This window comes from Sapajus apella, unplaced genomic scaffold, assembly GCF_009761245.1.
Source record: "Sapajus apella isolate SASKATOON/1434 unplaced genomic scaffold, GSC_monkey_1.0 scaffold96, whole genome shotgun sequence".
In the NCBI taxonomy this organism is placed as follows: Eukaryota; Metazoa; Chordata; class Mammalia; order Primates; family Cebidae; genus Sapajus; species Sapajus apella.
The window spans coordinates 2581377-2601506 of record NW_022437036.1 but is presented as its reverse complement, the minus strand read 5'-3'; the positions used below and the strand labels follow the sequence as shown (position 1 = coordinate 2601506).

The 20130-nt window shown below is 51.1% G+C and overlaps 1 protein-coding gene across 1 annotated transcript in view; it reads left to right on the top strand.

The window, feature by feature from the left end:
- Window positions 1–20130, top strand: part of CDH4 (cadherin 4) — a 646426-nt gene that overhangs the window by 280653 nt on the left and 345643 nt on the right. The window lies entirely within an intron of this gene.

Genomic DNA, 20130 nt, shown 5'->3' with positions numbered 1-20130 from the left:
TAGGTCTGAAAGATTGAAATCTAGAGGAGAAATTCACCAGGAGGACCCAGGGCAGCTTCCTTTGAGGAGGAGAGAAATCTGATTGGGAGTATGGGCAGAAATGGGCTGGCTGACTGGGTGCCAGCGCGGTCCCCCGGGGCCTCCTTTACTGATTGAGCCACTGATTGGCTGGGGGGCTGTATGGGGGACACACGGGTAGTTTTGGAGGGAGGTGTCTCTTTTTCCACCTCAGCAGCCACGCTCCAGGACAGGTGGTGGCTCAGAAAGTACCCAGCGGTGACAGGTGGCACCCCTTAGAATGCTGCTGGTCACAGGTGACTTAGGAAACCAGCAGATCACTGCTCCCTCCCTTCTCCGTCCTTTCCAAGTTCATGGTGTCCTCACTTACCGTAGTAGGCCACGCCTCTGTCACTGAGTCAGTCAGACTCCCCCAAACCCTCAAGTGCAAATGGCTTTTATTGGATTCAGTGTCACATGCTCAATTAGCCGCAGAGCGTTTTCTGCTCCAGCCTGTGATTCTCTGTAGTGAGTCTCCTGCCACTGCTGACTCTGGGGTAGGAGGCGGGGGGTGGGGCAAATACGAGCCTGGCCTCTCCCAGTGCTTTCACACCCCTTGGCCAATCATGACACAAGGAACCTTTGAAGTCAGAACGTTCTGAGCTCCTGCCCCTGCAGACAGTGCAGGAGCAGGCCTTTCCTGCCCGAGGCTGCCTTTCTAGACGTGGCCCTGTGCCACCTCGGTGCTCACCTGAGCATCTGAAATCGTTTCACGTGCGTGGACACGTATGTGTGCCTGCACACATATGCGCACATGTGTAAAGTGTCACTGCATGGGGCCGGTGGAGCGACTGCACCCGTGTGTGCACATCTATGCCCAGCAGTCTCCTAGCATGCAGTAAGCTTCAGATAAATGTGTGAAATAAATAAAAACGAAGTAACACCTCCCCTTGGCCTTGAGCGGGGGAGGCCTTTGCTTCCTGTGACTCCTCCTGGCTCCTGGCTGCAGCATCAGACCCACAGGGCAGGGCTCCTAGTCCGTGTCTGGGCCCAGCCCTAGGCCAGTGCCCCAAGCCAGAGAGTAGGGCTGGAGGCCCAGTAAGGCCCAGTCTCCAGGGCCCCTTTAAAGGTAGAAAACAATATAAGAGGTTTCTGTGCATGGGTACGTAATGGGAGAAATACCCCAAAACTTGCAGTTACGAGCAGAGGAGTGGTTTCACTGTAACACTCCAGGCAATTCAGAACGGGGCCAGAGGGGAGCTGGGAGGGCTCCAGGCTGAGGCTGGAGCAGGCAGGGGGAGGTGGAGGGAGGGAAGAGGGCCCAACTCGTCCGCCTTCTGACTTGGAAGTAAGGAGCCACAGTCACCCTGAGGAGAGGAGAGAAACAGAGCGTGAAGAGGAGGAGGCGGAGGGGCAGGAGAGCAGTGGGCAAATTTGTTTCAGGTGTCCCCCCGCCCCGCCCCTGTTACAGCTCTTGAATATTTTAAAATTTAATATGAAACTATCTAGCAGAGTTTTTCGGGCAAGATTTTATTCAGATTGGTTGCATTTTAGTGGCTTAAAATGTCATTAAAAAATTAAAGGATGTTTACAGAAACTTAAATTCTCAGGGTGTAGCAAATAAATTGCCTCTAAAAGCACCCGTTTTTAAGTAATTCAAAGAGAAGGGTCAGAAATGAGGAGCTTCTGATGGCGCAGTACACTGTCAGGTTTTAAAGACAGTTAACAGGTACACCGTGACGGTTATTCTTCTAAAAAGAAATGTCACAGAGTAGGAGCTGGAGAAAGGAAGGCTGGGAATACTGCAAGAATCAGCAGGTGATTGGAGCATTATCATTAAGAAGTAGTGGGTAAAAATGGCTCATTCAGGGAATTGAATTAGGAAGATTACAGACCGGAAGCCTTGAGAGAGTACAAGCCCCATATCTTGTTATATAAAACTACAAATGGCTCCAGGTCTCGGGCGGAGAGGGGGGTGGAAGCCTCCGTCGGGACGGAGGGAGTGGGGGCCCCACAGGGGCACGCAGACGTTACTGGAGCCGCGTTGTTCTGTGTCTCGCCACGTCTCCACTTTGCAAACGTGTCTAGGCTGAGAAAGTGAACAGCAACGTCATCCCCTGCTTCATAATGTTGCAATGAGAGGCCATTTTCCTACGGCCTTGAGAAGCAGTGCTTCTGACCCCAAGGTTGAGCCAGTAGCAATTGGCATGAAATACACTGTGACAGTCGCCAGTTAAAGTGGTTGGAGTTTTGTGGGCATAAATGTGGGTAAAGAACAGGGCCCCTCACTCCCTCCCATGTCACCCCCTCTCATCATCCCAAATGCCTGATGAGGAATAGACTGGAGCCTTTTGTGGCTGCGGAGTGAACGAAGGCCCTGCGGACCCACACATCCTGCTGGTGTCCGTTTAAGAACCCGATCCAACGCAACTGTGCCGAACTGGGCATTTCTTTTTAAAAATTACTAGGAGGCTTTGAAGGGAGGTCTGTGGGGGCAGGATGCGAAGGCAGAGATCTGGCCGTGGTTTGCTTTCTTTGAGGACAAACTTTTCAGTCCAGATGTTCCTCGTGCGTTCTGTGGATGTGTGTCTGTGAGGGCTGGCAGCCCTTTATCCTTGTCCATTTTGGGAAGGAATGTCAGCCACATGCTGGGAGACTAAACAGCGAAGGCTCCAGGGTGTCATGGGCACTGCTGGGTGCCAGGCCATGTCAGAGACGCTGGGATTGCAGCGTTACACAGAGGCGCTGCCTTCACGGGTCTCAGAGTCTAGACACGTGAGCACTTAGCGCATGGGAAATGTTCCCCAAATCACAAAGAGGATGCCAGGACTGAGGGACAGCCCAGGACTGGGATGGCAGGTTTGCTGCACAGAATGGGCCCTTCCTGTGCTTGTGGGCAGCTCCCGCCACCCAGAGCGAAGATGCCAGCTGGTCCTGGAGGCCTGGTTACTCCTTGGAGAAGGTCTTCCTCCCCACTGGCACTTCTCTTCCCCTGGACTCACTGCAGCCCTGGCCTCCTTGTCCTGGCCTCCCTACACAGCCTCTCTGGCCTCCCTGGTCTTCCTGGCCTCCCTGCCCCAGCTTCCATGGCCTCCGTAGTCTACCTGCCCTGGCCTCCCTTGCCCAGCCTACCTGGCCTCCCTAGCCTGCCTCCTTGGCCTCCCTATCCTGCCTCCTTGGCCTCCCTGCCCCAGCCTCCCTGGCCTCCCTGGCTGCTCCCAGCCACTGCCTCCTTTGCTTCCCCTCTCAGGCCATTGGGAAGTCTTCGTGACTCTCCACTTGGCACCACGGGAAATCTCTTCCCTCTGCCAGCTTCCAGGGCTCCCTGTAACTGGTCCCATCCATGTACTCACCCCTCCAGTATATCTGCGGGACCCTGCCCTTCTGTTCATCCTTCTCATGGGAGATGCCCTCCATCCTCCTCCCTAATAATTCACATGCTACAGGATGTGTAAACCTTTTTCCCACACCCACCCGAGGCCCTTCTTGGATGCTGCAACCCTGCATCAGAGCTCTCCTCTTTAGGCTCCTTGCAGTGCACAGAGCTCCATGGCAGCATCTGTGATCCTGCGTTGCCTTCTGGATTAGGATCTGGCCTCCTGGTGGAAGATGAAACAGCAATGCTCCTGGAGCCTGCAGTGCCCAGGGATGGGCAGGGCTGAGCAGGAGTGGAAACACTGAACAGAAGGCAGTCACTCAGCCAGATGCACGGGCCAGTGCACAGACAGAATCTCCTCTTGCAGCTGATGGTGAAAGTGGAGGAGTGAATTCTGCAGTCAGTCAGCTGGACGGTCAGTTGAAATCCCAGCTCTGCCACCCACTAGCCTTGTGATTTGGGAAAAACCACTTAATCTTTAAACTCAGTTCCCTCAAATACAAAAGGCAGATAATAGGCATTCCCTCCTCCTGGGGATCAATAAAGGTGTAATGAAATCATGTCTGCGAAGACTTGGATTTGCACGTGGCACATCATGGGCACTTAATAATTGGTAGCTAATATACATGTGGTTATTATTTTGTGTGCTTCAGTCCATAGCATACACTAACAGTGGGATGATGTGCCGGATGAGTAAGCGATGCCCTCTCCTCACTGTCTTGTCTGTGCCTTGGTCACGTCAACTCAGTCTTGTTCTTTTAGCTGGTAAAATTTATTGGAGAATAAAGTCGTACAGAAAGTTTCACAAATCACTGGTGTACTACTCACTGGATTTTCATAAAATTAGTTTGATGTGTAACCAGCACCCACATAAAGAAACAGAACCTTCCCAACATCCAAAGCCCCTCATCTCTCTCATTCAATGTCTCCCCTCCCATCCCAGGGGCGGCCACTCTCCTGGCCACTCACAACTCAGAGAACCTTTGCCATTGGGGAACTTCCTGTGTAGGAAACCACATGACTTCCCCCACCCACCCATGTGCTTGTGAGATTCATCCAGCTGGTGGGAGTGTGGTCCATTCATTCCCATCTGCACAGTTTGCACATGACAACACACTACTGTGAAGAATCTTCCAGTCCCTAATTCCAAAATTTACTAGAAAGCTACTGTGATCAAGATAGCATGGTACTGGCATAAGGATAAACATACTGATCAATAGAAGTGAATTAAGAGTCCAGAAGTGTACCCATACATCCATGGTCAATTGATTTTTTATAAAGGTGCCAATACCACTCAACAGGGAAAAGACAGCCATTTCAACAAATTGTGCTGGGACAACTGGACAGCTATATACAAAGAATAAAGTTGGACCCCTACCTCACACCATATACAAAAGTTAACTCAAAATGAATCAAGCACCAAAATGTAAGGCCTAAAACTATAAAACTCTTAGAAGAAAACATGGTTGTAAATCTTTGTGACTTTGGATTAGGCAGTGATTTCTTAGCTATGACTCCTAAAGTGCAGGCAAGCAAAAAATGAATAAACAAACAAGTGGACTTCCTCACAATAAAAAATGTCTGTGTTTTAAAGGATATTATCAAAAAAGTCAAAAGGCAATTCATAGCATGACCGAAAATATTTGGTAATGGTATATATGAATCTAGTAACAAGAATATATAAAGAACTCTTTCAACTTAACAGTGAAAAATACAAAAAACTCCATTTCAAATGAGCAAAAGTTTTGAATATTTTTCCAAAGAAGACACAAATGTCCAATAAACACATAAAATCTATGCAACATTATTAGTAAGTAGGGAAATGCAAATCAAAACAACATTCAGAGGCCTAGTGTGGTGACTCACACCTGTAATCCCAGCACTCTGGGAGTCTGAGGTGGGCAGATCACCACAGGTCAGGAGTTCAAGACCAGCCTGGCCAACATAGTGAAACCCCATCTCTACTAAAAACACAAAATTAGCTGGGCATGGTGGCACATGCCTGTAATCCCAGCTACTCAGGATGCTGAGGCAAGAGAATTGTTTGAATCTGGGAGACAGAAGTTGCAGTTAGCCAAGATCATGCCATTGCACTCCAGCCTGGGTGACAGAGCAAGACTCTGTCTCAAAAAAACAATGATAATAAAAAATAAAAAAAGCAAAGAAAACAATGAAGCAAAAACAACAATGAGATTACACACCCACTAGGATGGCTGTAATTAAAAGGACAATAACAAGTATAGACAAGGATGTGGAGACACTGGAACCCTTATGCATTACTACTGGTGGGAATGTAAAATGGTGCAGCCACTGCTAAAAAAAAAAAAAATTGTCAACTTCTCAAAAAGTTAAAAATAGAGTTAGCATTAGCAAACTACCCAGAAATTTCACTCCTAGGGATCTGCCCAAGGTGGTATATCCACACAACAGTTTGTACTTCGATGTTTACAGCAGTACCATTCATAGTAGTCAAAAAGTGGAAACAGCTTGCATCTCCATCAGCTGAACGGTAGATAAGCAAAGGTGGTGCATCCAGACAGTGGAATATTCAGCCATATAAAGGAATGAAGTCCATATGCAAGCTACAACATAGATAAGCCTTGGAATCATTATGCCAAGTGAATGAAGACAGACACAAACCCATGTATTGTATGATTCCACTCATCTTAAGTGCCCAGAATAGGCAAATCCGTAGAAACAGAAAGTATCTTACGGGTTTCGAGAGGATTAGGAGAAGGGGGAAATGGACAGAGACTGCTAATGGGCACAGGGTTTCTTTTGGGGGTGGTGAAAATGTTCCGGATTAAAAGTGAAGACAGTTGCACAACGTGTAATTCTACTAAAAAACGCTGAATTACATACCTAAAAGGGTGGATTTACAGTATGTGAAGTAAATCTTAATTTCACAAACAGAAAAAAAGCAGACTTTGCGTTGTTTCCATTTGGGGCTATAGCAGATAAAGATGCGTGAACATCCTGTGCATGCCTTTTGATGAGCACGTGTATACATATCTGTGGCAGGTCTGATTGCCGGGTCATGGGGATGCCTGCACCCCTCTTTACGGATGTGGCACAGATTTCCAAATGGCAGCCCAATTAGCATCCCACCATCATTGCATGAGCATCTCACTTGCTCCACAGTCTCGTCAGCACTTGAGAGTGTCTGTCTTTTCCATTTTAATTGTTCTAGTGGGAACTGTAAATGTTTCCAATTCTATCTCCCTGACCCTTGTCCCATGAAGTTCCCAAAGCTGTGTTGTCGCTGGACCTTGCTCAGTAGATATGTGTGTCAAATATGAACAGCCAGGAGGCAAGTTCCTTCCAAAATGAGCCAGCACCCAGAACTGTGAGCTTCAAGGTGAGCCTCAGATGCAGCTAATAATTCACAGCATTGTGGTGAGCTCTGTGCCTGCAGGGGCCAAGTCTCTGTCCTAGGAACTCGTCAGTGGCTTCCGTCTGCTCTGAGGAGCACCCATGGTTCAGAGCAGGACTTCTCAGGGCAGGGGCAGGTTCTCCCCAACCTCATTGGCCAGAACAGCCTGGCCTGGCTCTACCTTGTGTTTCAGGAATCTTCTGTAGAGGGTTTCATTTGAAGACAGAACTATGATGTATTTGCACAGCACTAGGTCCATTTCTTTCTGTTGTTCTTAGATGGTTTCGTTAGGGTCAGAGCCCTGATTTCCGTTTTCTTCTGATCCACGTTGTCCTTGGATTCGCAGCTCCAGTAGGTGAATTGGACTCCCAGCTGATGAAGGAGAATTGCTTCTGTGATGTGGGTGAGGCAGGGGGCTGTGGAGAAGGCACAGGCTCCAGTGGGCAATGACCCAGAGCCACACGGCTGCCCTGGCAACGTTATGTTGTCAACAACCAGGACCCAAGAGTTCAAACCCTGTTTTCTCTTAGAGTTAACTGTTCAAAGTCACATGTACATCAGAGTGCACTGAGTGCTGGGAGAGAGCCATAAGGAGCCTTTCCGCGTGGGGCTCAGCAGCCTGGAGAGGGTCCCAGTCATAGCACCGGGTTTTGTGGCAGAAACCCAGCCAGGCACACAACACGTGACCACAGACTCACAAGCTGGCTGCCTGGGAGCCGCAGCAGGTGCTGAGCCCGCACTGGATGGGTCAGCCGGCAGAGCAGGAAAAACACTGTGGATCTGTTTTGTGGGTGTTCCTGTGTGTGTACACATGTGTACAGGTACATGCATGAACATATATGTGCATGCATTGGTGTGAACATGTTTTCACATGCATGCACATGTATGAACATGAATGTGTCTGAGAGTAAGTTCACATGTTCATGTGTACATGTGTGTCTGTTCACATGTTTGTACATGTGTGAGTCCAACAGTAAGTTCATGTTTGTACGTGTGTGTCAGAATAAGTTAATGTGTTTGTGTGTACATGTGTGTGTCTGAAAGTAAGTTCACATGTTTGTACATGTATGTGTGTGTGTCTGAGTAAATTCACATTTTTGTGTATACGTGTGTGTCTGAGAGTAAGTTCACATGTTTATGTATGCATGTGTCTGTGAGAGTCTCAGAGTAAGTTCACGTGTTTGCATGTACATGTATGTGTGTCAGACTGAGTTCACCTGTGTGTGTACATGTATGTACATGCGTGCTCATGTGTGTGCATGCATTCTTGTGCATGTATTTAAGTGTACAAATGTGTTTACATGGCAAATATATGTGAAATGCCCTCCCAGTATTACCCGTGTGTATGTGTGTGCACTGGTGTGCATGTATGAGCATGTGTGTGTCTCTGTATATGACGTACACCTGTATGGGGGTGCTCTTCCAGTATGATGTGTGTGTGCGAGTGAATATATGTGTGTATGCAGGGCACATGCAGGGGGCTGCCCTTACAGTGGGTGCTTTTCCAGTATAATGTGTGTGTGAACATATGTGTGTGTGCGTGTGAACATGTGTGTGTATGCAGGGTACATGCGTGGGGTTGCCCTTAGAGTGGGTGCTCTTCCACTATGATGTGTGTGTGTGTGCATGTGTGTGAACATACGTGTGTGTGCAGGGCACATGCATGGGGTTTTCCTTACAGTACAAGTTGTAGCTGCTCCTTCATCTGCTTGCTTCCGAGACTCAGGCAGCCTCCTGGTGAGTGGTTCCTGTGAGTGTGTGCAGAGGTCGTGCTAGGAGTGAAGATGCATTTATCTTTAATTATGGCGAGGATGGGGGGTGAAGCAGGAGGGCAGTGGGGCATGTTGGCACCAGCCTTGCTTTCCCACCTCACAGCTGAGTCTGGTGCAGGTAACTGGGAGGAGCCCACCCGGGGTGATTTTTTGTGGGATGTGCAGGGCCGTCCCGCTACCTGGAGCAGGACACTCTGGGGGCGGGGCTCACCCTCCCAGCGCCTCCCTCGCCCCCCAGCCCAGTCCTTTTGCCATGATGATCGTGCCCCATGCCCGGGGGAGAAGCATCCCTTCCTGTCTTTCTGGTATGTTCACCTCTGCAGCCATTTGTGCAGAGGCTACAACGGATTTGATGTGATTAATCACAAAATCACACCCTTTATTCAACAACGCCTCATACGCAGCAATTCCATTTGGAATGAATTGGACCCATGCGGTGAGTTATAGGCTCATTACAGTAGCAGGGCACCTTCCTTTATCATATTAAGTTTATTTAAATCACACAGAATGTTCGGTTTTAGAAACAATTCATACTTAGCTTAAGGAATCATCAGCATTGCTCCAGGAAACACGATACAATCCCATTTTCAAGAGGATTCACACGGTCTGCAGTGGTGTGTCAACGCGATTCCATTATGCCTTCCCTATGGGGACAGCCCATAAAGATTGATTATACATTAAAAATGGCATTAAAGAAAGACAGCACATCGCAGACATGCCTCCCTTGTGGAGCCACCCTCTCTCTGCTTGGGTGCACCCGTGCTGGGCTCGCCCTGGTGTGCCCTCCTGTGAGGACACATAGACGTTCTCCGGCCTTTCTCCATCAGAGCAGCCATGACCACAGAAGTTTGCCAGGGTTGCCTTGAACTCCGGCAACAAGAATGTGCATTTGGGCATTGGTGTTTTCAGTGCTTGGATCTGCTCTAGAAAATCTGTCCACCCAGGGCCAGGGCGATCTGGGCGCATGCAGGCTTTGTCGTCTAGTGAATTCCCACTGTGTGTGTCACCGAATTCCGAACTCAGTAGAGAATCTCTCAGGCCTTTTTATGATTCAGAAGAAAGAAATCCTGGAGAGAGAGGCTCCAGGGGCAGGGATGGAGACGAGATGGCACAGTCCTCCAAGCAGAGGAGCTGTGTGGTCATCACCACCAGTATGTCTGGGTGTTCTGCACACACACTTTTACTCAACAGCAGAAGGATCTTTTAAGAGAAACAATGAGAGTCCAGACAGAAGCTTGAGTGTTTTCTTAACTGAGGCACAGCTGAGAACAAATGGAACACAGGGGGCTTCTTCGCCATCACAGCGCACTGCTGTGGTCTAAAACTCCCATTTTCGGTAGCATCCCACCTGATGACATGCAGTCTGCAACTTGTGCATCAGAACCATGCTTTCCAGAGGCCCCTCGTGTAAACCCGCATGCTTCTCCAGTGGCCCCGCTTGAGGTCCCCCAGTCTTGGCGCCCCCACTTTGGTGCTCTGCCCTGAGGCAGGTGGCCAGGGGCTCTCCTCGCACAGCTGCTGTCAGACAAGGATGGTGAAACGCCAGGGAGCTGTGGTCAGCCCGTCCTCTGGGCAGCAACGCCACGCGCATGCGGGGCGCTGCCATCCTCCTTGTCTGGGGCTGGCCCCCGCCTCAGTTTGGGGACTGACGAATGGAAATGTCACTGGAGATGGATTTTCAATTTAATCAAAAGAAAAACTTATCTCTGGGGCTTTCCAAATGTAAGGTCCTCCCCTGATGAGTCTGGGAGAATGTTGTTCACTTTAGCCTTCCTCTTGGGTGTGTGTGGGTGTGGTGTTCATGGGTGAATGGGCGTCCTGCGAGCCATAAGCTAATCCTGAAAAGGTCGGGATTGACTCTGGAGTGGACTAGTTCTGTGATGGAAGACAGAAGTCTCTTCTGTAAAGGGCCAGGGAGTACGTATGTTAGGCATGGTGACCAGGCAGCCTCTGTCCCAGTGGCAACACTGCCATTGTAGCAAAAACGCAGCTACAGGCAGCACCGAGCAATGGGAGTGGCTGCCCTCCTGCAGACATAGTGACATGCCAGGTGGCAGGCCCCTTCCAGCTGAGGTCCAGAGTTGGCCGACTGTTGGGCGACCCAAGACTTTTAGGTGTGTGTGACTTTCACTAAGACCACACAAGGTCATGCAAAAGCCAATTCCATTCCACCGTTGCCTTCGAGTGGGAAGTACATGTTATGCTCTCCGGGACCTGGTCTGCGCACTGCAGGTTTCTGGCGCAGATTAACTGAGTTTCTTCTTGCGATAGCTGTTATTCGGATAGCTAAGAGGAACGAGAAGAGATAAAACTCATGAGAGAAAACGCTGCTCTTTTGCATTCTTGTTCCAAATCGCATCTTTGATTGAGCAGAATGGCCACACTCTTTGGATGGGCTTGGATTTCAGGGGGAAAGGGAACCACGGAGCACCTCTTGACTGTTTGCGATCGTCTCGGACTGACAGCTGTGCTGGAATCTGAGAAGGCGCATTAAGCATGTGAACATGCAGCTACCTGCGTGTTAATCACACGAAGACAAACTCCAGCCATTCTGTGCTGGCGGGGCCTCACTAATTCTAGTTACATGGTAACAGCGCGGCGCTGGATTTTAGGAATTAGGCCTCCGAGATCCATTAGCTGTGTGGTGCGCCATCGCTGAATGAATGGCCGTATGATTATCAAGGTAATTCAAAACAAATTTCAAGCTGCGACAATAAAATGGTTCTTGTAGTAGGTTGGGGTTTGTGCTGAAATTGCCAGCTGGAATGAGAACAGTTATGTTTTCAAGCTGGAGTTTTGGTGGACTCATTTCACTGAGCTGTTTTCATTAAATTCTGAACAAATTTTTTATTAATGTGATAATGTCAGACTCAGGCAAACTGTGATTATTGGTTAATAATGAAGCGGTATCTCTTGCACCCCATTTAGCTCCTGGGTGGTTTTTGGTCTAAGATTACACTGTTCTCATCTGTGTCCAAGATAGAGAAGAATACTCAAGAATTCACACCAAGACCCTGTCCTGGGTGGAGTTGGTCCCAAATCTAGGACCATCCTTTCAAAGCCCTCATGTCAGTGGCACCTGCTCCCGGGTCCCATTTCCCTCCCCCTTGCCCATGCTCAATGCCATCAGTACCCATGGAGAAATTCTTTTCAGTGGCAGAGGTGTAGATAACTTCTTAAATCCTTTATCTTATTTCTAATGCTAAGGGGATAGAAGAAGAGGAATTTGTAGCTCTCTGGGGCTGCTGGGCCATCGCCGGAACCCACATTGGCTGCAGCCTCTGGACCTGCCCCCACCTCACCCATATTGCCTCACGCAGTGCAGGAGATGCTCAGGAAATACCCGTCAGGCAAACGAATGAAGGTCGCAGTAGTGATCATGTTTTGAGAAAGCTTGTGGGTTTTGTCACAGAGCACAAGGAAATGGTCCCAGGAGAGCCTTGAATAGCATCCCGCACGTCCTGTCTTTACCCAGCTCCCGAGACTCATGTCGGTACTCATTGTAGTAACAAGAAGCCATTGCCTGCGTTTACCAAAATGTCCCTGCGACACACACAGCAGCTTCCCCAGAAGGTCTCACCTCTGGAGTGGCCAGCATGCCGTGGTCCTTGTGGCGAGCACTGTGGGGTCGCTGGATGGCTTTGCTGGCTGCCGGCTGGCTCCAGCCTCTCGATCCCTCACTGATGAATCACCAGCTGTGCTAAGTGGCTTTAAAGACTAAATTCTTTTCTTCCTGTCAGGCAGACCTGGGAGAAACCCAACAGGGAAACGAAAGCACTGCTGGGCCAGATGCAGCTGCTCACGCCTGTAATCCCAGCACTAAGAGAGGCTGAGGTGGGCGGAGCATGAGGTCAGGAGTTCGAGACCAGCCAAGCCAATGTGATGAAACCCCGTCTGTACTAAAAATGCAAGAAAATTAGCTGGGCATGGTGGCTTATGCCTATAATCTCAGCTACTCAGGAGACGGACGCAGGAGAATCGCTTGAACCTGGGAGACGGAGGTTGCAGTGAGCCAAGATTGTGCACTCCAGCCTGGGTGACAGAGTGAGACTCCATCTAAAAAAAAAGAAGAAAAACATTTTTTTAAAAAAAGCACTAGGGTGCTGCTCGTTGGAATGCTGATGGCCTTCACTGGGGCCGGACTGAGGTGGAGGACACCCAGGAGCCACCTGCAAGAGACAGTGTGCTGTCAGGAGGGAGGCGGTTTCACTGGTCTGATCCAGCAGTTAAAGATCACCCTGTTAGATTCTCCTTCTTTCTTAAAATTCATTTTTTTGTTTAGACCCAGAATCTCACCCTGTAGCCCAGGCTTGAGTGCAATGGTGCGATCTCGGCTCACTGCAACCTCCACCTCCCGGGTTTGAGAGATTCTTCTGCTTCAGCCTCCTGAGTAGCTGGGACTACAGGCATGTGCCACTGAACCCAATTAATCTTTGTCTTTTTAGTAGAGACAGGGTCTCTCCATATTGGCCAAGCTGGTCTTGAACTCCTGACCTCAAGTGATCCACCCACCTCAGCCTCCCAGAGTGCTGGGATTACAGGTGTGAGCCACTGCACTAGCCAGATTCTCCTTTCTCCGCGCATGTCCAAGCCCGCCATGCTGCTGCCTTCCCAGGGCCTCTTGCTTGCCAGTGTTGTGCGCACCGGCTGACCTGGCCCTCCTTGGGAGAGGGAGAGGCCCTCAGCTGCATGCACCGCAAACCTCACAGCACCATGTCTGAACCACGAACCCCTCCATCATCGACATCCAAACTATTTGGCCGTCAGGCGCTAGGAGCCCGAGTTCCCAGCAGGGTTTGCATAGGGGAGATCGACCCTGCCACAGGAACTTTGGAGTCGCTCATTTGCTCTGCTTCTCTGGTGAGCGGACACAAAGGAAGACCCCCTGTGGCAGAAGACCTGGGAACCGGTGCCGTCGGCATCACAGACAGAGACTCCCTTCACCTGCGGTACTCCCCGATTTTATCTAGGCCCGGGTAACAGAGTTAAAGAGCACGTGACTTTTTAAGTTGTTATGTTAGCTTTGGGGGGTACATGTGCCGGTTTGCGTATCGCCTGATGTCTAAATGTACACCCTCAAACCACAAAGATCCTGGAGCCAATACTAGCAAATATTCTTCTGGGCGTGTGACTCCAAGCATTGTGTGGGAGGAGTTAAGCTCCTCTGAAACTTCGTAGGTGCGCCTCACGGTTGTGGGGGGAGTTATCCCAGAGATGCTTCCAGATGCCAAAGCCACGTTGTTAGGGGCCACAGCTCAGACGCCCGGGGCCCAGCCCTGGCCGAGGCTCCCGAGCGGGTTACTCACCCCGCCCTGCGCTCTAGCACCATCATGTGGATGATGAAGGTCACAGCAGCCTCGCACGCCGGGCCTTGGCGAGGGCTGAGTGCATGGAGGCCTGGGAGTGCTGCCCAGCAGGGCTTAGCTCCTGGGAACAGGAGCCGTCAGCAGGTGCCGGCGACCACCTCGCCATGAAGGCAACGCCCCGGATGGAGCCCGGGTCTCAGCCTGGGGAGGCCTCAGTCTGTCCCTCCGGGGATAGGCCCGGCCCTTGCAGCAGGAGCGGCTCAGGCCCTCTGGACATCTGTGCTGGGTCCTGAAGCTGTCGGACATGGAGCCAGCCGGCCTGTTACTCTCCTGAGCCCAGGTGGGAGGGTCAGATGGGAGGTCACCCCTGTGACCAGCCGTTTGTACCCAGATGAGCAGGGAGGGAATGTCGTTTTGTGATCCTGGAGATCAGGCCATGGCTTATGCCCTGGGCCCAGTCCCCACCCACGGGCAAAGCCTCTCAGGAGCCCGAGCACTGCAGGAATCATCCTGTCACCATAGTTCCACAGAGCTGCCCCCACCCCCACCCGGGGACCTGGGTGCACAGACCCAGGAATTCAGAATTCTCTCTTTTCGCCATTATGGTAAATACGGGGAATACAGTGTCAACTCTGTTCACGTCCTCTGCATCTGGTGACCACACAACCCACACTTGTAGGACGGGAGCCTAGCCGGAGGTCCTGCTGGGTGCACCACGGGACTCAGACCTTGTGTTTCCACCACAGCCCTAAGGGGAAGCACAGGCATCAGCCCGTTTCGCAGCCACACGGTGGGTGCAGGCAGAGCCAGGGCTGGAGGCCCCAGTGCGTCCCTCTTCCCATCTCCTCCGAGTGGCCTGTGTGTGTCCAGTGCACTTACAAAAGGAGTGACACTTCAGGAGAGTCCCGTGGAAACAGTGGCAGGTGGGTTTCTGTCTTTATCCCGGTGGGTTCCGTTAAGGGTAGACTGTGGCCCATGAGCCCAAGAGGGCCTGCTGCCTGCTTTTACAAATCAAGTTTTGTCGGAACTCAGCCGTGCCTGTTTGGTTGCATCCTGGCCTGCTTTTGTGCTATGAAGGCAGAGTGGCAAGAGACTAATTTAGTCACAAAATGAGCATATTTACTATCTAGCCCTTTACAGAAAGCATTTCTGACCCCTGGACAGGAACACAGACAGGAAGAGAAAACAAACCAGCCCACAGAGTTTATAGCTGCTCTCCTGTGTGAGGAGCTGGCCCTTCTGTGGGCCCTGGTGGCCGCACATGCGGTGTGTCTGGGCAGTGGCTGTGATGGCGGTAAGGCGGTGTCTGGAAATCCCGACCCCAGGGCTCCCAGCGAGAGATGGACCTTCGTGTGAAGCGGTGGTTTGTAGCTCGTTTTATCTTCAGGGCAGTCATTGCCTGGGAAACCTGGGGGATTGGTCCCAGCCCACCTCATACACCCCGGACCTGGTGCATCCCCGCAGGATGTGACCACAGAACGGTCCGCTTGGGCCCGGCCGCCACGCCTGCAGCTCAGGGAGAGTCCCCGCGGAATGCCACCGCTCAGACCTCGTGTGGCTGAACAGAGCGACACAGGAATCTGTTCCAGCTGCTCCCACCTTGCCATGGGAATGGTACCACTCTGATTTATTATTTTAATTACAGGCTTTTAAGCTTTAATTTAAAAAGTTAAATAAGCTCTCTTTATATGTAAATCGTGGTTCAGTGAGTTATCACACATTGCCAGACGCACCCTCATTGGATGGGAGAGCACTGGGCTGTCCAGGGCCGCAGTCCCCGCATCTGCACTGCTCCTGAAGCAGCAGCAGGACCCACTGGGGTCAGCCCAGGGATGCTGGCCAAAGCCCTCCAGGAGCCCAGCTGGCTCCAGGGCACCAGTGGCTCTGCACCATGCTCACAGCCGTGTCCAGCAGCACCCGGAGCAAACTCTCCTGACCTGTGAATACACGAGGGCCCGCCGGGAGCCCAGGTGTGGCACTGCCCTGCAGCAGCCCTGCCACCTCCATGAGCCAGCCAAGGCTCCATCCCTGCCTGGACACTGTCGTGAGAATGCTGCTGGCGGAGGTCAGCTGCCCGGGGTGAGGGTCTCTGGATGCCCTCTCTGTCCTCATGGAGTTCTCTGGCCACACATGCACTGTTGCCTCCTACCTGATGGGACGACCCTCGCCTTGTCCTTGTCACCCATCAACTGCCCACCACTGACGGTGGCTCAGCCCTTTCTCAGATGCACAGTGCGACACCCAGGGGGTGGGTGGTCCTCTGCTTCCATAGTGCCTCGGGCTGAGTCTCCTGCTATGGCATCACCAGGCTGCTCTGGCCTCTAACACGCTCACCCACTCCTTCCACCCCTGCGTGGTCCCAGGCTTCGTGCCCTTGCCAGGAAGGGCTCACCCCTCTGCTGTTTGCCGCCGCGTCTGACCGTGAGCCACCTCTCAGGAAAGCATATGAGACCAAGTGTTTTCGCCTTTCCGTTGCTTTTGGTTCTTCCAAGGATTTTGAAAGCAGCTGGAAAACACTCTTATTTTCTTAGGGACCATTTTTCAGCTTCACTGCCAAGGATGAAGAGTTGGCAGAGTACACATCCACCTATTTACCGTGAGCCGGAGACTTTCGGCGGTTGCCGGCGCAGAACACTCATTTTTATTAACCCCATTTCCTTTAGTGTCACCCTCCACTGACATGGACGGGCCCCGCCCCTGGACGTGGGCAGAGGAGAGCTCTGTGCTCTTCAGCGCTCTGGCATCCTGCAGGACAGGAAAGGTGGCCCTGAGGACCCGTTGGCGCCCACAGAGTGGCCATAAAACTTTAGCAATGGTACATATTTACCCAGATGCCAGTAAATCACTTTCTAATTTACCAGTCATTGCTTGAGAGGCCAGAAAGATTGAAAGCCCACAGAACTGAGCAGGGCCGATTCTGTTGGAAGAAGGGGCCACCCAGACACTGAGTCGCTCGCTTATGGGCAGCTCTGGGCCCGCACCACTTTGGGGAGTGCTGGGTTTGTGTGGGAGGCAGGTGGCCCGTGGATAATGCAGGAATGGATGGCGTGTCTTCCTCCCAGCGTCCTCAGCACATGGCTGTTGCCAGTGCTGGTGACGGGCTTGCCTGCCTCAGGGGAGCTGATGGGAGGAGAGGGGAGTTCTGCGGACCCTGAGGAACTTGTGAGGTGGGGAGCAGCTCTGTTCCGAACGCCCATGTCCGTTAGCATGAGACTCAATCTGTCACCTAAATCCCACCAAGCTGCCATTTCGTGTATCTGCTAAAAATGGCATGTTTCAAAAGCACACCAAATTCCGAAAGCCAACAGCACACAGCCAGGCACCTGTCTCCGAGCTCCCCGAGATCAGCCTCTGTAAGCTCTTCTAGGACGGACACTGGCGGTCACCTCAGTCTGTTTGGGCTGCTGTGACCACAGGCAGATGGGGGCGGCTTAGAAACAGCAGAAATGTGCTTCTCACCGTTCTGGAGGCTGGAGTCCAGGTCAGGGTACCAGCAGGTTGAGTGTGGAGTGAGGTCCTGCTTTCTCATTCGTAGCTACTGCCTGCTCACTGTGTCCTGGCATGGCTAGGGACAGGGATCTCTCTGGGGCCTCCTTTATAGTGTAATTAACCCCATTCAGGAGGGCTCCACCCTGGTCCCCTTCCAAAAGCCCCACCTCCTGATATCATCACCTTGGGGGTTAGGTTTCAACATATGAACTTCAGGGACACAAACATTTAGCCGTGGCACCAACAGACTTTTGCAGACCATGCTGGGTCCTCCCCTGGAAGGAAGAGGGCAGAGGGGAAGTAAACTGAGGCATATGGAAATAGGCTAGGTATGGTGGCTCACTCCTGAATCCCAACACTTTGGGAAACTAAAGCCGGAGGATTGCTCAAGGCCAGAAGTTTGAGACCAGCCTGGGCAACACAGCAAGATCCTGTCTCTAGAAAATATCAAAAAGTTTGCCAGGGATGGTGGTGCACACCTGTGGTCTCAGCTGCTTGGAAGGCTGAGGCGGGAGGATCCCTTGAGCCCAGGAGTTCAAAGCTGCGGTGAGCTATGATTCCACCACTGCACTCCAGCCTGGGTGACAGAGTGAGACCCTATCTCTAATAAAAATAAAATAAAAAATATTTAAAAATGTTAGGTAGTCGTAGAGGAGATCAAAATAAGAGAATTAATGCTTATTGTTAAATACTTTTTTATGGAAACCTAAGGAGAGAAGAGCAAAGGTCTAGAGGCAGCCTTTAAAGCAGATGAAGCTTTCCTGTGAGAACGTCGTGTGGCAGACACGGTGACAGGGTTTGGCTGTGTCCCCACCCAAGTCTCACCTTGAACTGTGGTTCTCATAACTGAATTATGGGGGTGTCTTCCCCATGCTGTTCTCATAATAGCAAGTTCTCACGCGATCTGATGATTTTAAACGGGGCTTTTCCCCTTCGCTCGGCTCTCATCCTCCTTGCCGCCACCATGCGAAGAAGGATGTCTGCTTCCCCTTCCACCATGATCGTAAGTTTCCTGAGGCCTCCCAGCCATGCTGAAGTGTGAGTCAATGAAACGTCTTTCCTTTGTAAATTATCCAGTCTTGGCTATGGATTAGCGGTGTGAGAACGGACTAGTGCATGTGGCCAGACACGTGGATCTTTTTGATGTCTGGAGGATACTACGGCAAACTCGCGTGTTCCTTCTGGTCTTCCCACCTCCCTGCCATGCTCCAGCCTTGGGGCCTTGGCACTTGTTCCTTCTGCCTGGAAGGTGCTTCCCCACACAGCTCTGTCCTGCACTTCCTTTGGGTCTTGGCTCAGACACTACCTTTTAGTGGGGCTCTCCTGACCCCCAGATCTAAGCATGAGCTGTGCTCTTCCATCCAAGATGCTGGGTCTCCTGGCAGCCGTGCTCCTTGCCGGGAGGCTGCAGCTCACAACCCTGCATTGCACACATGCATTTTCTTCACTGCTTTCTCCCCCAGTGAGAGCAGAAAAGGCTGGCGACTATTCTGCTTGGTCAAGAGGGTACCTCCGGTGCCTGGCACACAGTAGTCCCTCCCCCAAGACTCAACAGATAAAAGCCCAAACCTGAAATCTGAAATCAGTGACCCAGTTGAGGGATGGCTGGACTGCATGGGTCACAGGGGCAGCAAGTCAGTTTGTGCTGTCTGGAGCCTCAAAGACCCCGGGTTCAAATCCTGGCCCCACCACTTGTCTTCCTGTGGGTGAGCAACTGAACTTCCCCGAAGCTTGCTTTTCTCATCTGAAAAATGGGCCTCATATCCCTCACCTTCGGGGGGTGGGGGGCGTAAAGATTCACTGAGATGAGACGTGGAGTTTCCCGAACACTGCCTTGCGCATAGCAAGTGCTCAATTAATGCTAGCTCTGATTTTCATCTCCTGTGATTCTCATTTTAACTCTTATTTGGAGACACTTTTATGCTTAGAGGACTTGCAAGAATAAGACAAAGAAGCCTCTCATTTTCTCCGTGACGCGTCACCGGTTATTCCCCATGGGTCCTGTGCACAGTGCCTGTTCTGGTCGCTCTGTCTCCTCTTTCTCTCTCAGGATACACACACAATACTTTCCCTGAATCATTTGAGAATTAGCTATGGATATCACACCTTTGCCCCTGTATACTTCAGGCTGTATTTCCTAAGGATGGGATATACTTTAACTACTGTGCAGTTACTAAACTTAGGAAATGTGTCAATGATACGAGATTCATATCTAATCTAGACATTCCAGTTGCACCAACTGCCTCAAAAATGCTTTTTCTGGGGACAACCTACTGCCAGTCCAGATGCCATCCCAGAGCAGCCATGGCATTTACTGTCATGCCCTTTCATTGCTTTAGTCTGGAACATTCCGGGGCCTTCCTTTGTCTTGCCTAACGCTGCTGTTTCTGCAGAGCGGAGGCGAGTTGTTTTGGAGAGCGCCTGCAGCTCAGGCTCGGCTGATGTTTCTTGATGAAGCCTTTGTTATTTTCGTCCGTGTTATCGTTTCTGAATTGAGGGCCTCTTTCGAAATGTACAAGGCCGGTATTCTGGGTGAAACCCTCGTGGCTTTAACCAACCGGTCACTGTCTCAGCACCGGTCTTACGTGGCCTGCTGCTCGCTGGACTGACACGAACGGTTACTATGGTGCCGTTACGCATGGGGAGTTACGGGGAAAATGAGCTGCTCGCCTAAAACAGGTGCAGCAAAATATTGAGAAATATCTTAGGCCTGTCACTCAGGGAGCGTTGTAGAAGGTTCTGGAGAAGGCATTGAGACTATAATTCTACTTTAATGAGCTGGGCTACCTAGAGTCTATGGTACAGCGAGAGAAGCTG